General features: G+C 45.5%; 1 pseudogene; it reads right to left on the reverse strand.

Annotated features, from left to right (window-relative positions):
- Positions 1–1,757: 1,757 nt before the first annotated feature.
- LOC125519067 overlaps positions 1,758–15,893 on the reverse strand; it is a 39,595-nt pseudogene continuing 25,459 nt past the window's right edge.

The following is a 15,893-nucleotide window of genomic DNA, read 5'->3' on the forward strand; positions in this document are numbered from 1 at the left end:
CCAACACCGGCTGACTACATCTCGCATGGGGGCTCGATCGGCTTCAGTAAGCATCGAGAAGGATCAATTGGGTTTAGTTAGGAGCAAAGGAATCACTCGGGTTTAGTTAGCAGCGAAGGGATCGATCAGGTTCAGTACGTAGTGCAAGGGATCGATCGCTCGGGTTCAGTAAGAGAACGCCTTGCTCGGATTTAGTTAGCGAACATCGGCTCGCACAAACGCGCGCGTACGAGAGAAACATGCAAATGACTGCATCGCTCAGGCCCGACCACCCCCGATTGCCCACCGTAACCGGGAACTCCCAGAAATTTTTCTCGCCCTCACTTCTACCACGATTTTTTACGTCATGGACGAACCAAAGAATGTCATGCAGGTGCGCCTCCGGCCTGCCCAAAACAAAAGAGCCTATTTTCTGTCATAATTGTTTACCATAGAAGTAGGAACCCACCACATCTAAGATGATACGTGTTTTTGTCATAATTATCATCATAGAGTCACAAAGGTGTCACATCCATGATAGAAAAAGTTTTTGTTGGGGCCATGATGTCACAGATGTGTCTTTTTTTTGTAGTGGTTGGAGGCTATTGGAGGACAAGGTGCCCAAGGTAGGAGTTTGGAGGAGTTTCAGAACCAGGTGATGTTTATGCTCTTCAGCAGCCTATCTGGCTCTGATGACAAGGTGAAAGACGGAGCAAACGATGGTCGCGAGGTCACCGGTGTGAACGCCAACAACCATGCCAGTGGTGGCGACGATCACAAGAACCACAACCGTTGCAACCACCTTCTAACCCTTGCCACAACAGAGCAGACATACAAGTCTAATAACCGCCGCCTTCATGACAACCGATGGGCAATTTCATCCCTATGAGATCTGATTGTTTTTGTTGTGCGTTAATGATTAGACTTTATGATTTAGAGGGACAACTATGGGATCTGACCCCTATCACGTGTTGAACAAACTGATTTTTTTTCCAAAATATTATGAGCATATTTTTAAGCATGTGAAACACTATTGAAGTGCCATGAACATTTTTTTTTGAATGGTATGAAAAAACTTTAAAAAATTCCTCAATTTTTTTTACATTTCATGAATATTTTTTTAATATGTCACAAACATATTTTTAAATGGGTGAACATTTTTTAAATGTTATGAACATTTATTTGAATGGTTTGATTTTTTTTACAAACTACGGGAAAAATATTTTATTTTCATGTATTTTTTTTCTAAAAATATCATGCGCATATTTCTAAACGTATGAACATTGTTTGAATGTCAGGGACATTTCTTTTTGAAATTTACTATCATATTCTAAAACCGCATGAAAAAACTTAACATTCCACAAATATTTTTTAACGGGTGGTACAACAAAAATATGATTTATATGCTATGAAAAATATACTGTTAGATGCTTCATATCCAAAAGAGGATTCCTAGCATATGTTTTTGTGATATATAGTTTATGTTTTATTAGTTAAATTTATAAGTTTGACCCAAAATACCCGGGGCAATAAACCAGGACGAAGGAAGTTACTAAAGAGATTAGGACATGCTAATTGAGAATGAGGAAAGTATCGTTTTCCTGCGAAATCCTCTTTGATGGATCAATTTTCCCCTCAACTTCTATACCGGATCAATCAGCCCCTCAAATCTCTAAAACCGGATCAATTCCCCCCTAAAGTGGTTTTGGACTTGATTTTTGAGTGGTTTTGACCCAGACCGTGCACTTCTCTCGGTTATAACCATGCACTTCACGTCTTCAGTGTGCGCCTAGCTCGCCTCCGTGTCTGGCATGCTCGCCGCTCACCGTCTTCTTGGTCTCGACCAGGCTGCCGCAGAAGTACTCCCACTCCATGCCTACACTGACGCCGATGCTTCCCGAGTAGCCATTTGCTGCCATGCTACTGCTCAAGTCCGATTGCCCGTGCAGGAACCGCTCTGTGTGCCTAGCATCACCCGGACCGGCGTCCAGCTTGGCCGCTGCAGGAGATGAGCTGCATCAGCACCGCTGACGCGCTCATCCGACCGCCGCGATCACGCCCTGCCGCGCCATGCCCGCATTCTCTTCCTCCCGGCGAGCGGCGGCGGTGTTTGAGGCGGAGGCCACGCAGGCGTCATTCTTGATGAGCATCTCCAGCGTGTCGGGGCTGCTGGACGATGTCGGCAGCGAGACCTCATCAGCTTCGAGCTCTGTCGTAAGCTCTTGTGGCGGAGACGGCTCTGGGCCCCGGTGCCGGCGGCGTCTCTCGCCAGTCCGTGTGGCGACGTCCGCCCCAGTGTGTTAGGCTCCCACTACAATAATTCTCTTACATGATCAAGGATACAAGAATTCTGGCCGATCAGGTGTTCTAGGTGGAGAAGGGAAGGGGATCAGGAGAGGAGAGCCGCCGCCTAGCCAATTACATCAACGCCACCCCGCGCAGGAGGGAAACAGGTGATACTTAACCTAGCGAGTGGTGTCCTAGACTTGGGCCGTCAGCCGACTGTTGGGCTTGACTTGTCGACCGGGCCGTTCCGGCCCAATGGGCGTAGCAGTAGTTGGGCCAGGGGGAGCAGAGGCCGTAACACCCCCTCCTCCTTGAGACACAGCTTGCCCCCAAGCTGGTGCCCGTGAAAAATGCTGCCGGAGCTCCTCAGAATCTTCCCATGTCGCGAATTCCGATGGCTGATCAGTCCAGCGCACCAAAACCTGAGGTACCTCCGAGCGGCCGCGTTGCGTAGTCCGGCGTTCCAGGATCTCCTCTGGAACCGGACTTGCCGCCGCTGTTGCATGGAGCTGGTCTTGGACTTGTTCAGTGGAAGAGCTTGACGCAGCTGGGAAACATGGAAGACAGGGTGTATCAAGGTGGAGTCTGGAAGTTGTAGCTTGTACGCGACCGCGCCAACGCGTTGGAGAACCTTGTACGGCCCGAAGTAGCGGAAAGCTAGCTTCTGATTGGCACGGGTAGCCACGGAGCGTTGCACGTACGGTTGAAGCTTGAGGAAAACCTAGTCATCGACGGCGAACACCCGATCAGATCGACGCTTGTCGGCGGAGTCCTTCATGGCTTGGCGCGCTCGGAGAAGATGCCGGCGGATCAAGGCCTCCATCTGCGCGTGGTCTTGCAGCCAATCCGACAAGTCCGGGGAGGCACACGCGACGGGGTCGATGATACCGAAGTAGCGAGGCGCGCGCCCGTAGAGAACCTCAAAGGGAGTGGTGTGCAGAGCAGGGTGTGGTGAAGTATTATACCAAAATTCAGCAAGAGGCAACCATGCATACCATTTTGTAGGGCACGCGTGGACAAAGCAGCGAAGGAAGGTTTCGAGACACTGATTGACTCGCTCCGTTTGCCCGTCCATCTGCGGGTGGTGCGCTGTGCTCATCCGCAACTTGGTATGAGTGAGACGGAACAACTCTTTCCACAGGGTGCTCGTGAAGATGGGATCCCGGTCGGAGATAATGGACTCGGGCAATCCATGTAGCTTGTAGACGTGAGCCAGAAACGCCTGCGCCACTTGGAAGGCAGTGAATGGGTGAGATAAGGCAATGAAGTGAGCATAGAGAGAATTTGTCCACAACCACTAAGATGGAATTGCAGCCAGATGAACGGGGAAGACCCTCCACAAAGTCTATTGTGATCATTTGCCATGCTTGGTTAGGCACCGGTAATGGCTCCAGCAGGCCGGGGTAACGGACCCGTTCAGGCTTGGCTTGTTTGCATATCTGGCATGCCTCAATAAAGAGCTTGACATGGTGTTTCAGTCCATGCCAGGTGAATAGGCGTCGAACCCGTCGGTAGGTTGCATTAAATCCCGAGTGGCCCCAATTGCTCCTGTGTGTAGAGCATCCAGAAGTTGTTTCTATAAGTCCACATTGTCACCCAGCCAAATGCGCCCATGTTGCCGAATGATGCCCTCCTGTAGTGTGTACCCATCGAGGTTGCCTTGCTGTGTGGCCAAGCGGGCCAGCAGGCGTTGAGCCGCGGGGTCGCCCTCGGACCCTTGCTGAACTGCCTCGAGCCAGGCTGGTACTGCAGTGGTAATAGCTGTCAAATCGCCATGGGGGGGTCCCGGTACGCGCGAGAGGGCATCTGTGGCGCGGTTGTCTATTCCTTTCTGGTACACAATGCGGTAGCGCAGTCCCAACAGTTTGGCCATTATCTTCTGTTGCCACAGAGTGGCCAGGCGTTGATCTTCAAGGTGAATGAGGCTTCGCTGGTCTGTATGCACAATAAACTCATCATTCTGGAGGTATGTTCGCCAGTGATCAACTGCCATCAGGATCGCCAAGCCTTCTTTCTCATATGTGCTCAGGAGTCGGTTGCGTGGCCCCAACACACGGCTCAAGTACCCGATCGGGTGCTTATCCTGGGAGAGCACTGCTCCAATGCCTTGATCCGATGCGTCTATTTCCAGCTTGAAGGTTTTTGTGAAGTTGGGTAACACCAGCACCGGCACCGTAACCAGTGCCTGCTGAAGGGCACGGAAAGCGCCGTCTTCGAGGTCTGTCCAGCGAAACACGACACCTTTTTTGAGCAAGTCTGTGAGTGGTCGACTGGTGACTGTGAACCCCCGAACAAATTTGCGGTAATACCCTGCCAGGCCTAAGAATCCACGCACTTCTTTGATGTTGCTGGGCATCGGCCATTGCTGAACGGCCAGAATGTTCTTGTGATCTGTGTGGGCACCTTCCCCACTGATTTCATGGCCCAAGTAGACCAATTTTGGCTGCACGAAAGAGCATTTGCTAAGCTTGACCTTCAGATTGTGTTTTTTCAAGAGCTGGAAGACCTGTTGGAGCAGGCTGAGATGCGAGTCCTCGTCCTCGCTATGTATTAAGATGTCATCAATGAAGACAAGTACGCCTTTTCGAAGCAGAGGTGATAGGACAATGTTCATGCCTCCTTGAAAAGTTGATGGCCCCCCGTAGCACCATAGGGCATGACCTTGAATTCAAAATGACCATGATGCGTCTTGAATGCCGTTTTGTGCTCATCCTCAGGCCTCATGCGAATCTAATGGTAGCTCGCTCGCATGTCCAAGCTTGTAAAAAACTGTGAGCCTGCCAACTCATCCAAGAGCTCCTCAATGACTGGTAGAGGGTAACGATTCTTGATGGTTACAGCGTTGAGGTGCCGGTAATCGACGCAGAATCACCAAGTGAGGTCTTTTTTCTGTACCAGCAAGACCGGGGATGCGAAAGGACTCACGTTGGGCTGAATGATGCCCTGCTCTAACATCTCAACCAGTTGCTTCTCCACTTCATCCTTCTGTCCTAGGTTGTGCCTGTATGGACGCAGGTTCACTAGACGGGCTCCGGGAACCAGCGGAATCGAGTGGTCAAAAGATCTTTGTGGTGGCAATCCTTTTGGCTCTTCAAACAGGACTCCATATTGCTCGATGAGATTTCCAATCGCCGCCGGTAATGGGGGCTGCTCCATGTCTTGCACAGTAGCACATAGCTGAACCACCCTGGTGAATGCATCTTGCTCGAGCAGATGGTGTAGTTCCACCCCTGAGATGAGATCACATCGAGTAACATCGGCTCGGGCACCGCAGAGATGCACTGGAACTCCGTTGTATTGAAAATCCATCGTCTTCTCCAGCCAATGCACTTGCATCGGGCTGTGACAAGCCAGCCAATCAATTCCCAGTATCACATCGTAACATCCCAGGGGCAAGACCTTGAGGTCAGTGGTGAATTTGACCCCCTGGGAACGCCATTCGCACTTGGGTATCTCCTGATCACTGCGAAGGACGCCGCCATTAGCAACGCGCACAGACAGTGGGCGGCGCGCGCTCTGGACCCCTTGCAGTTGATGAGCCAAGGTCGAGCTAATGAAGCTATGAGAGGATCCAGAGTCCACCAGCATTAAGACCTCTCGGTCCTGCACCCAGCCGTGCAATCGCATTGTTGTGGGTGATTCGGCTCCTTCGAGGGCTTCCTTGTACAGAACACAACAGTCTGCTTCACTTGGCGCAGATTCCCCTTGCCCTTGCTCGGCAGGCTGGCCTTGTAGCATTTCAAGAAGCTCTTCGACGACATGTAGTTGTACCGTAGGGGCGCACCGGTGCTCGCGACTCCATCGCTCGCCGCAGGTGAAGCAGAGACCCTTGGCACGTTGATAGGCACGGAGAGCCGCCAGCTTGTCATCATTAGAGGTGAACTTGTTGTTGTCGTGGTCGCGACGGTCCTCTCGTCGCGCCTCCGGTACCGCGACGCCTGGCTTCGGTGGGGGTGGCGGAAGCGGCAGTGCCGTGCGCGGCGTAGCGCGTCCAGTCACTGGTAGCGAAGGTGGAAACAAGTGGCGCCCATCGTCCCACCAGAATGCGTCCACCACTTCTTCCTGCAAACATGCGAGATCCACAGTAGTATCCAGAGTTTGGGGTCAATGCAAGACAACAGCTGCATGAATATCACGCTGCAAACCCTCCATGAGTTGGGTAACAAAAAATGCAGGATCCCAAGAGGGGTGATGTGCCAGGAAGTGATGCATAACTTGAGTAAATTGCTCTGCATATTCTGCCACTGTGCCGGTTTGTTTCAACCTATTAAACTGCCTTAACATGTTCTGGAATTCCTCACGTCCAAACCGGGTGCAGATTGCAGCAGCAAAACCCCCCCAATCCTGATACTGCAAGTGAGCTTGGGAGGATTGGAGCCAGGTGAGCGCCCCATCTGTGAAATACATGGCAGCGCAGCTAACCCAATTGTCAGGGCTAAGGGTGCAGACATGAAAGTAAGCTTCACATTTAAGACGCCAAGCCTTCGGGTTCGTCCCGTCGAAAACAGGGAAATCGAACCGCGGCGGTGGTGGCAAACGGTGATACCCCCGGTCCCCTAAGAACGATTGCTCGCCATATAGAAGGAAATCGGACATACCAGTGGCCAGAGGCAATCGTGGGGTGTGATTATCACCCACCGATTTCCCCCGAAGATCATGTGCAACGCCGTGGTCACCGGGCCCGTGACTGCTGTCACCGCGAGCGTGTGGCTGCTTGCCTGGTCGAGCGAGGGACGCGCCGGCCGTGGCCGGAAGCAGGGCGGCAGGTCGAAGAGGCAGATCAGGGGCGCCATCTCCTTCGGCAGCACCGGATCGGGCGCCTGCTCGGACACCGGGCGTGGTGCCTGGATGTGTTGGCGGAGATCGGTCACCTTCGCAGGAAACTCGTCGATGGATCGCTCAATCATCGGACGCCACCCTTGAAGCTCGAGAACCACCGGGTGGATCTCACTGATCTAGGCGGACATGGCACTGATCATCGCCGTCAGGTAAGCCAGAGCCTTGTTGACCTCCTCCATGGCCGTGACCTTGCCACGTTGTGTCTGGATAATTGAAGGAAAGCAGCCGGCCAGATTGATGGCGGTGAGAAATTTTTTGGGGTGGATCGGGACGGCTCTGATGCCACTTGTTAGGCTCCCACTACAATAATTCTCTTACAGGATCAAGGATACAAGAATTCTGGCCGATCGGATGTTCTAGGTGGAGAAGGGAAGGGGACCGGGAGAGGAGAGCCACCGCCTAGCCGATTACATCAACGCCACCCCGCACAGGAGGGGAACAGGTGATACTTAACCTAGCGAGTGGTGTCCCAGACTTGGGCCGCCAGCCAACTGTTGGGCTTGACTTGTCGACGGGGCCGTTCCGGCCCAATGGGCGTAGCAGTAGTTGGGCCAGGGGGAGCAGAGGTCGTAACACAGTGCCACTGCACGACGACCACACTGTACTCGCCGATGTCGAAGGAGATCGAGTTCTTGCATCGGCCGTGGCCCCTGCTAATGGACGCTGTGGGCATCTCCTCGTTCCCGACCTAGCATCTAGAGGTGGAGGAGGACAAGGATGAGCCAGTGGAGGCGTCGTGCAGGGAGGAGGCGGAGCAGCTCGGAGCCCTTGAGCGCGTACTCAGCGCCGCTGGCGCCTGGTGGGTGCACGGGAACATCGGCGGTGAGGTCGTGCCAGTCTGCCAGACATAGCCGGTCTTGTAACTCCGCTTGGAGGACCAGGAGTAGGCGTCTCCCATGCAGGCGCCCCAAAGCACGGTCAGCTTGTCCAGCACGTCTGCGCATCGACATTGTTAATTAGTAAGCAGAGGTAGAACCTGAGTCCATGACTGGCAGGATCTGAAGCGATATGGAACGGAGGAGAGCAGAGCGGGTACATGGGGCGAGTCAAAACCACTCAAAATCAAGTCCAAAACCACCCCAGGGGGAACTGATCCGGTTTTAAAGATTTGAGGAGCTGATTGATTCGGTATTAGAGTTGAGGGGGAAATTGCATCATAGAGGATTTCATGGGAAAATGATACTTTCCTCATTGAGAATAACACGTCAATTTTTCAGTCAACTGGTGGTACGATTCAGGAATACTATTGATGACATCAATAGTTTTGTTGAATTGGGAAGTTCATGGAAATAGAAGGAGTCCGAAACATTGTTTATGTAGGGTCCTATCTTAGACGCTTAGACATCGCTTAGGTTATAAGGCGCCTTGGCAACTCCTTACAAATATGGCCGTTGTACCTGCTTAGGCGTCAACGCCGATGGTGCTCGCCTTAGGTCGCCTTACCGCTTATAAACAATGGTTCCAAAATGAAACATACAGCATGAAATCCTCCATCTTTTTTTTGCAAACATGATGCAAGCAAAGAGATAACCTCCGAACCCACCAAAGTATAAAATAAGACATTCTTATCTAGAAAATAAATCTAGATCAAGCCTTTTGGAGCTCTTGTGAGCGAGGGTTTTGTCTCAAACCTTCCACCATAGATCTACAACCATGCATGTTTCTTTTCTCGTCCTCCTTGCTATTAGAGTCATCATGTCTCGTCAGGTCACACCTCAATCACCCCAACCATCGCCACCACTTGTTGGTGGTAGTGGAAAGAAGAGAAAAAACTAGGAGGAGGAAGCATGTGGGCATGGTTGTCACAGATAAAGTGGGCTGTTGAGGAGGTAAAGGGTATGGAATAGAACACCTTGCTCCCCCAGATGAGTGGTCCAATGAAGCAAAGGATCATCGAGCAGCATTATCGGTTGTTTGAGGTGTTTGGTTGTATCGAGTTTTCTTTCACTATGTTGATGCAATTGTTTCTAGTTCTCTAATGCCATCTTCAATTGATTTGAATGTGGAGGTTGGTGTGATTTGGGTAAATGGTAAAAATAGTTAAATTTACATTTCCTCAAATTTCATGCGACACCTTGTTTGTCTTCGAAAAAACTCAAAATTTGAAACTTATCCAGGTGGGGTGCCTCCTCTCCATGTTGACATGAAATTTTTATGTTTTGTGTTTTTGTTAGGTTGTTATCGTCTTTGCATAACACCTACTGCAACATAGATGGATGAAATAACCTAGTTAACTAGATGATACCCCGCGCATTGCTGCGGTAACTTTATGGAAAAATGTGTAAATAGTTGCTAAAAAATAACTAAATCTAATGAAAAGAATATATAAGCTTGAAAATGAATAAAAGAAAGTCTCTAAAAATAGAATATAAACTTTTGAATTACTGTTAAAAATATCATTTCGAACAAAAATGTGAAGGATGACTAACATGCATGTATGATGTGGCAGCGTTACATGCATAGACTAATGCAAAAAAATTGTAAATTATAAGTTCGCTTATGTGGCAAATTTTGCATAGCTTAATGCATGGCTTAGTGGGAGAGAAGACTTAAATGCATGGCCTTAAGGCCTGTTCTGCAGCCCTCCAGATTCCAACTCCACAAATTCCAAACTTGGAGTTGGGCCAAACGTTTTAGCTCCTAGAAGTGGAATATGAGAAGCTGAGGCAACCCGTAGTGCAAAAATGCGAAGCTGGAAAAGCCGAGCTCCACCAAATTGAGAAGCTGGGAGTTTGTCATATTTACAAAAACTTGCCACCGCCAAAGAAAACGGTTCGTCCTCCTCCCCTTCGAAATAGATGGCACGAGCGTCCCCCCTCGAATCGATACAGCAATTCCTCTCTCGTACACAGGCTGGCTGACCTGGGCTGGTCCAGCCGGCCCATTTTGGCGCTCAAACAAGCCAGCGATGCTGCCAGCCCGTGATGACGAAGCAAGAAGCTGGCGATGCTATCGAACACATTCGTGTCGCTGCATGGAGTTGGAAGCTGCAATGAGAAGCTGGATTTGACGAGTTTGTGGAGTTGGGTGGACATTAGAACATGCCCTTAGTGGGGACGTTAGCTTATTTGGCAGATTTTGCATGGCTTAGTGGAGGAGAATACTTAAGTGTATGGCCTTAGTGGGGACGTTGAGGTGGACACTTTGCATGTTGAGAGAATTGGGACCAGCTTCTTAAGAATGTAAGATTTGATGAGCGCAAATCAAAGGCACAAACATGATATCAAGGGCAACAGTAAAAATAAATGAGGGTTTGACATGTTTACAATTTGAGCGTCCACTTCCATTCGGGAACAACTAGCAAATTGGCAGTTGCAAATCCGTCTTTAGTGCACGGGCATCATCTTTATATCACACATAAAATACTACAAATGTAAATAATTTTTTATTTGTATATGTCTAATGTGCCTAGTCCATATTATCCATCTGTATTGATATTATAAGGTATACAATCTTAATTTAGTCCGGGGAACAATAGCTTATTCATGTTTTTAAAGAATACAGAACTGTGAAAGGGCCTAAATATTTTAGATTATTTCCATACAACAGTCTAATTGAATCTCATTAATTGATTGTGCATAACTGAAATACTTTCTGTTGGAAAAGCAGAAGGAGCCCTAGCCTCGGCCCCAACCGATACCCACATCCATCTGTGACACCTAGATTAGTTAGAAGCACATAACAAACAAAATGACAGTTACTTCCACAAGTTCGTTACATTCATAAATTCCCATGGGTATTTTCTATTATGAAATTTTATCACATGTGCTTTCCTTTAGCTCCAATAAGCTGTAGTTAAATTTAATTAGGCTTTGAATATCCTTATCATAAGGCTACAATAAAACTTCTTGCTTCACACCAAATTTTCTAAGAGCTCAACATATTCATAATATGGGATGGTTATGTAAAATATCTGTAACATCTTGCAAGAAAAAAAATATTAATAGTAATAAGCCATAAAAGGTGCAAACATGTCATCAACGAGTACATGAACTCTTCGAAAATTATATCACCTCAGTGTCTCCACAACATGCCCTAAAATTATTTGAGTTTCTTTGGAATGTTTTTCACAAGAAAATAGCTTCTCTATAGCCCTTTTGTAGTATCTTAGATAGTTTCAGTACCAGTCCATCCAACAGACATTTGTTTCGAGCAAAGACCAACTAATGAAATTTTGGGTATATATTCATTTCCTTCATTTTAGTACCAAGAATTGACATTTTTTACATTTCTTTTCCATATAATTGTTCAAAATGGAAGTCTATATCTTTTGAATTGATAGTTTGGAGTACTCATCTAGATCTTCCCAACATAAATATCAAGTAAGACATCATAATAACCTACCATAGCGGAACAAAAGTCTAGAACTTATTTTGAGACAAATATAGCTCTCCCCTACAGCGTTTGCGCGAACGGGCGGACGCAACAAATGTTGTGTGTGAACCGTTTTCAGAAATTTCCATATATGCACAGTGGGTATTAGTTTTGGGGAAGTTTCATCGAGTTTTTTCCTTTATTTTTCAACTAGTTTATCGGTTTTCATTTTTAGAATTTTCTTTTAATTGTTTGTTCATTTTTGTATCCTTTTCTTCTTATTTTTCCTTTCTGTAATACACGGTGACATTTTTACAAATACATCTTGTTTTTTGAATACACGTAAAATATTTTTTAGATCCACAACAATTTTTTTCAAGTTCATATTGAACACTTTTCCGAACACATGTTGGACGTTTGTCGAACACACGTTAAACATTTATGAATACACGATGACCATTTTTTAAACATGTCAGGAACACATATTTGAATATTAGAAACATTTTCAAATGTCATAAACATATTTTTAATGGTACAGAACATCTCCTTAAAATACGTGAAGAATTTTGTACATTTTATGAACATTAAAACAATGTGATGGGCATATTTTTAAATGTATGAACATTTAAAAATATCATGAACATATTTTTAAACATGTGAAACGTTATTAAAGTGTCATGAAATTTTTTCTTTGAATTGTACGAAACAAATTTTGAACATTTTGGGAACATATTTTTTACATTTCATGAATATTTTCTTTATAATGTCATAAACATAACTTTAAATGCTTGAACATTTTTAATGTTTTGAACACTCTTTTGAATGGTTTGAATTTTTTACAAACTACGTGAAAAACTATTTACATTTACATTATTATTTTTCTAAAAATGTCATGAACATATTGTAAACGTGTGGAATTTTTTTAAATGTCGCAAGCATTTCTTTTTGAAATTTACTATCATTTTCTAAAACCATATAAAAAAACTTAATATTCCACAAATATTTTTTAAGTGTGGTACAACCAAATATGATTTATATGCTATAAAAAGTGTACTATTTGATTCATATTCAAAAGAGGTTTCCCACCATATGTATTTGTGATACATAGTTTATGTTTTATTAGTTAAATTTGTAAGCTTGAACCAAAATAGGAGGGGATCCAATAAACCCGAACAAAGGAAGTAACTAAAGTGACTAGGACATGCTAATGGAGAATGACATGTTTGTTTTTTCCGTCTACTGGTGGTGCGATTCAGGAATTCCATAATTACCAACATGGTCACATGCCACCACAAGAGCATGCGCCGCACCGTTTATTCACACTGCACACACCCCTTGCCAGCCTGGGTGTCATGGCTTGCAACCACCAGAAACGCCCTACCACTACATGGGCACGCACCACGCTGTGTTCGCGTTACGGCTAATAACACCACTACATGCCCCAGGGATATATGTGGTGCACCGGGGCATTGGTCACCCGTTGCACAATAAAAAATGTTCAAAAAATTCAGAAAGAATTTAGTGCATTGACCAACATCAATATACGTTCTCAAAAAAATTCAAATTAAATTTTGAAACATTGTTCGAGATACATGAATGAAAAATTTAAACACTGAATAGTACATAACATAAGTTGGGCTTCAGTTTTGGCCCATTATTGCATTGATGTCAAATTTATCATTTTTGTATCTTGAGCATTGTTTTGAATTTTGATTTAATTTTTGTGACAACATACATTGATATTGTGTCGATGCACTAAGTTTTTTCCGGATTTTTTCCGAACATTTTTGAATGTAAACGGGGTCCGGTGCACGGTAGCACAAATTGCCCCGGTGCACTAGATACCTCCCCCCAACCAAAAATGACGGTTTTGTTTTCCTCACACACAAACAATAAATGATAGGAAGCACCAAAAGCCATGTGTCGTGTGTATGCCATAATTATGAACATGGCCACACGCCACCACATGAGCATGCGTTGCAACGTCTATTTACACTCCACACATCCCTTCTAGCATGGTCGGCATCATGCCGTGTAGCCACCAACTTCGACCTAGCACTACACGAGATGCACCATATTCACATTTACGCCTAATAACGCCACAGTATCAGTTTGCATCACGGTGCCAATATGCATTCAGCAACTCCCCCTCCTCTAGGACTCAACTAAAAACAACAGTTTTCGTTGTCCCGCACATAGGCAATAAGTGCTATCACCGTGTGTCGCTTCTATGCCACAATTGCCCACCTAAGCCCACGTCGTATCTATTAACACTCCACACAACCCTTGCCTTCCTGGTTGACGTCATGGTGTGCAACCACCACCCCTGAACTACCTACAGAAGCATGCGGTGCGTTGTGTTCACATTTATGCCTAAAACCACTGCCCTAGCCGCTCCGCGTTTTCGTCAAGGTGCCAATATGCACCCAACAATTCCCCCTTCCCAAGGTCCCAATCAAAAATGTCGGTTCCGTCTTCCTCACGCACAAGCAACAATAGATATGAAGCACCAAAAGTCATATGATATTGGAGGACAAGGTGCCCAAGGTAGGAGTTTGGAGGAGTTCCAGAACCAGGTGATGTATAGGCTCTTCGGCAGCCTATCTGACTCCGTTGACAAGGTTAAAGACATAGCTAACAGTGGTTTCGAGGTCACTAGCGTGAACGCCAACAACCACGTCGGTGGTGATGACGATCACCATAACCACAACCGTCGCAACCGCCTTCCAACCCATGCCACAACAAAGTACACATACAAGTATAATAACCGCCGCCTCACAACCGATGGGTAATTTCACCCCTGTGAGATATGATTGTTTTTGTTTTGTGTTAATGATTAGGCTTTATGATTTCGAGGGACAACTATGGGATCTGACTCCTAACACATGTTGAACATTTTTCAAATACACGTCGAACATTTTGTAAATAAAAGGTGGACATATTTTAAACACAAACTGATTTTTTTTCCAAAATATCATGAACATATTTGTAAACATGTGAAACATTATTGAAGTGTCATAAACATTTTTCTTTGAATTGTACGAAAAAACTTTCAAAAATTGCGAGAACATTTTTTTACATTTCATGCACATTTTTCTTAAATGTCACAAACATATTTTTAAATGTGTGATTTTTTAAATGTTATGAACATTTGTTTGAATGGTTATTTTTTTACAAACTACGTCAAAAAATATTTGCATTTCATGTTTTTTTCTTCTAAAAATGACATGTACATATTTTAAAGTATGAACATTGTTTAAATGTCATGGACACTTCCCTTTGAAATTTACTATCATTTTCTAAAACCACATGAAAATACTTAACATTCCACAAATATTGTTTAACGTGTGGTACAACAAAATATGATTTAGATGCTATGAAAAGTATATTGTTCGATTCATATCCAAAAGAGGATTCCCACCATATGTTTTTGTGATATATAGTGTATGTTTTATTAGTTAAATTTATAAGTTTGACCCAAAATACCCGGGGCAATAAACCAGGACGAAGGAAGTTACTAAAGAGATTAGGACATGCTAATTGAGAATAACACGTCTATTTTTTCCATGAACTGGTGGTATGATTCAGGAATACTACTGAAGACATCGACAATTTTTTATTGAATTGAGAAGTTCTTGGAAAGTAAAGGAGTTCCAAACATTGTTTATGAAGGGTCATACCTTAGACGCTTAGGTGGTAAGGCACCTTGGCAACCCCTTACAAATATGACCGCTTTAGGTGCTTAGGCATCAACGCGGATGGTGCTCGCCTTACCGCTTATAAACAATGGTCCCAATACGAAACGTGTATCATGAAATCCTCCATCTTTTTTTGCAAACACACTGCAAGCAAAGAGACAACCTCTAACCCCCACCAGAGTATAAAATAAGACATTCTTATCCAGAAAATAAATCTAGGTCAAGCTTTTTGTAGATCTTGGAAGCGAGGGTTTCGTTGCAAACCTTCCACCATAGATGTACAACCATGCATGTTTCCTTTCTCGTCCTCCTTGCTATTAGAGTCATCATGTCTCGTTAGGTCACACCTCAATCGCACCAACCATCGCCACCACTTGCTGGTAGCAGTGGGAAGAAAAGAAAAACCCTAGGAGGAAGCAGGAGGGCATGGATGTCAACAGATAAAATGGGGGCTGTTGAGGAGGAAAAGGGTCTGAAACAGAACACCTTGGTTCTCCCCGGTTAAGTGGTGTAATGAAACGAAGTATCACCGAGAAGCATTGTTGGTTGTTTGAGGTGTTTGGTGCTATCGAGTTTTCTTTCACTAGGTTGATGCCATTAGTTCTAGGTTCTCTTATGCATCTTCAATGGAATTGACTGTGGAGGTTGGTGTGATTTGAGTAAATGCTAAAAATACTTAAATTTACATTTCCTCACATTCCGTGCATTCCGTGTGACCCCTTGTGTGTCTTTGTAAAAACTCAAAATTGGAAATATTTCCAGGTGGGGTGCCTTCCC

Source organism: Triticum urartu, chromosome 7 (assembly GCF_003073215.2).
Source record: "Triticum urartu cultivar G1812 chromosome 7, Tu2.1, whole genome shotgun sequence".
NCBI lineage: Eukaryota > Viridiplantae > Streptophyta > Magnoliopsida > Poales > Poaceae > Triticum > Triticum urartu.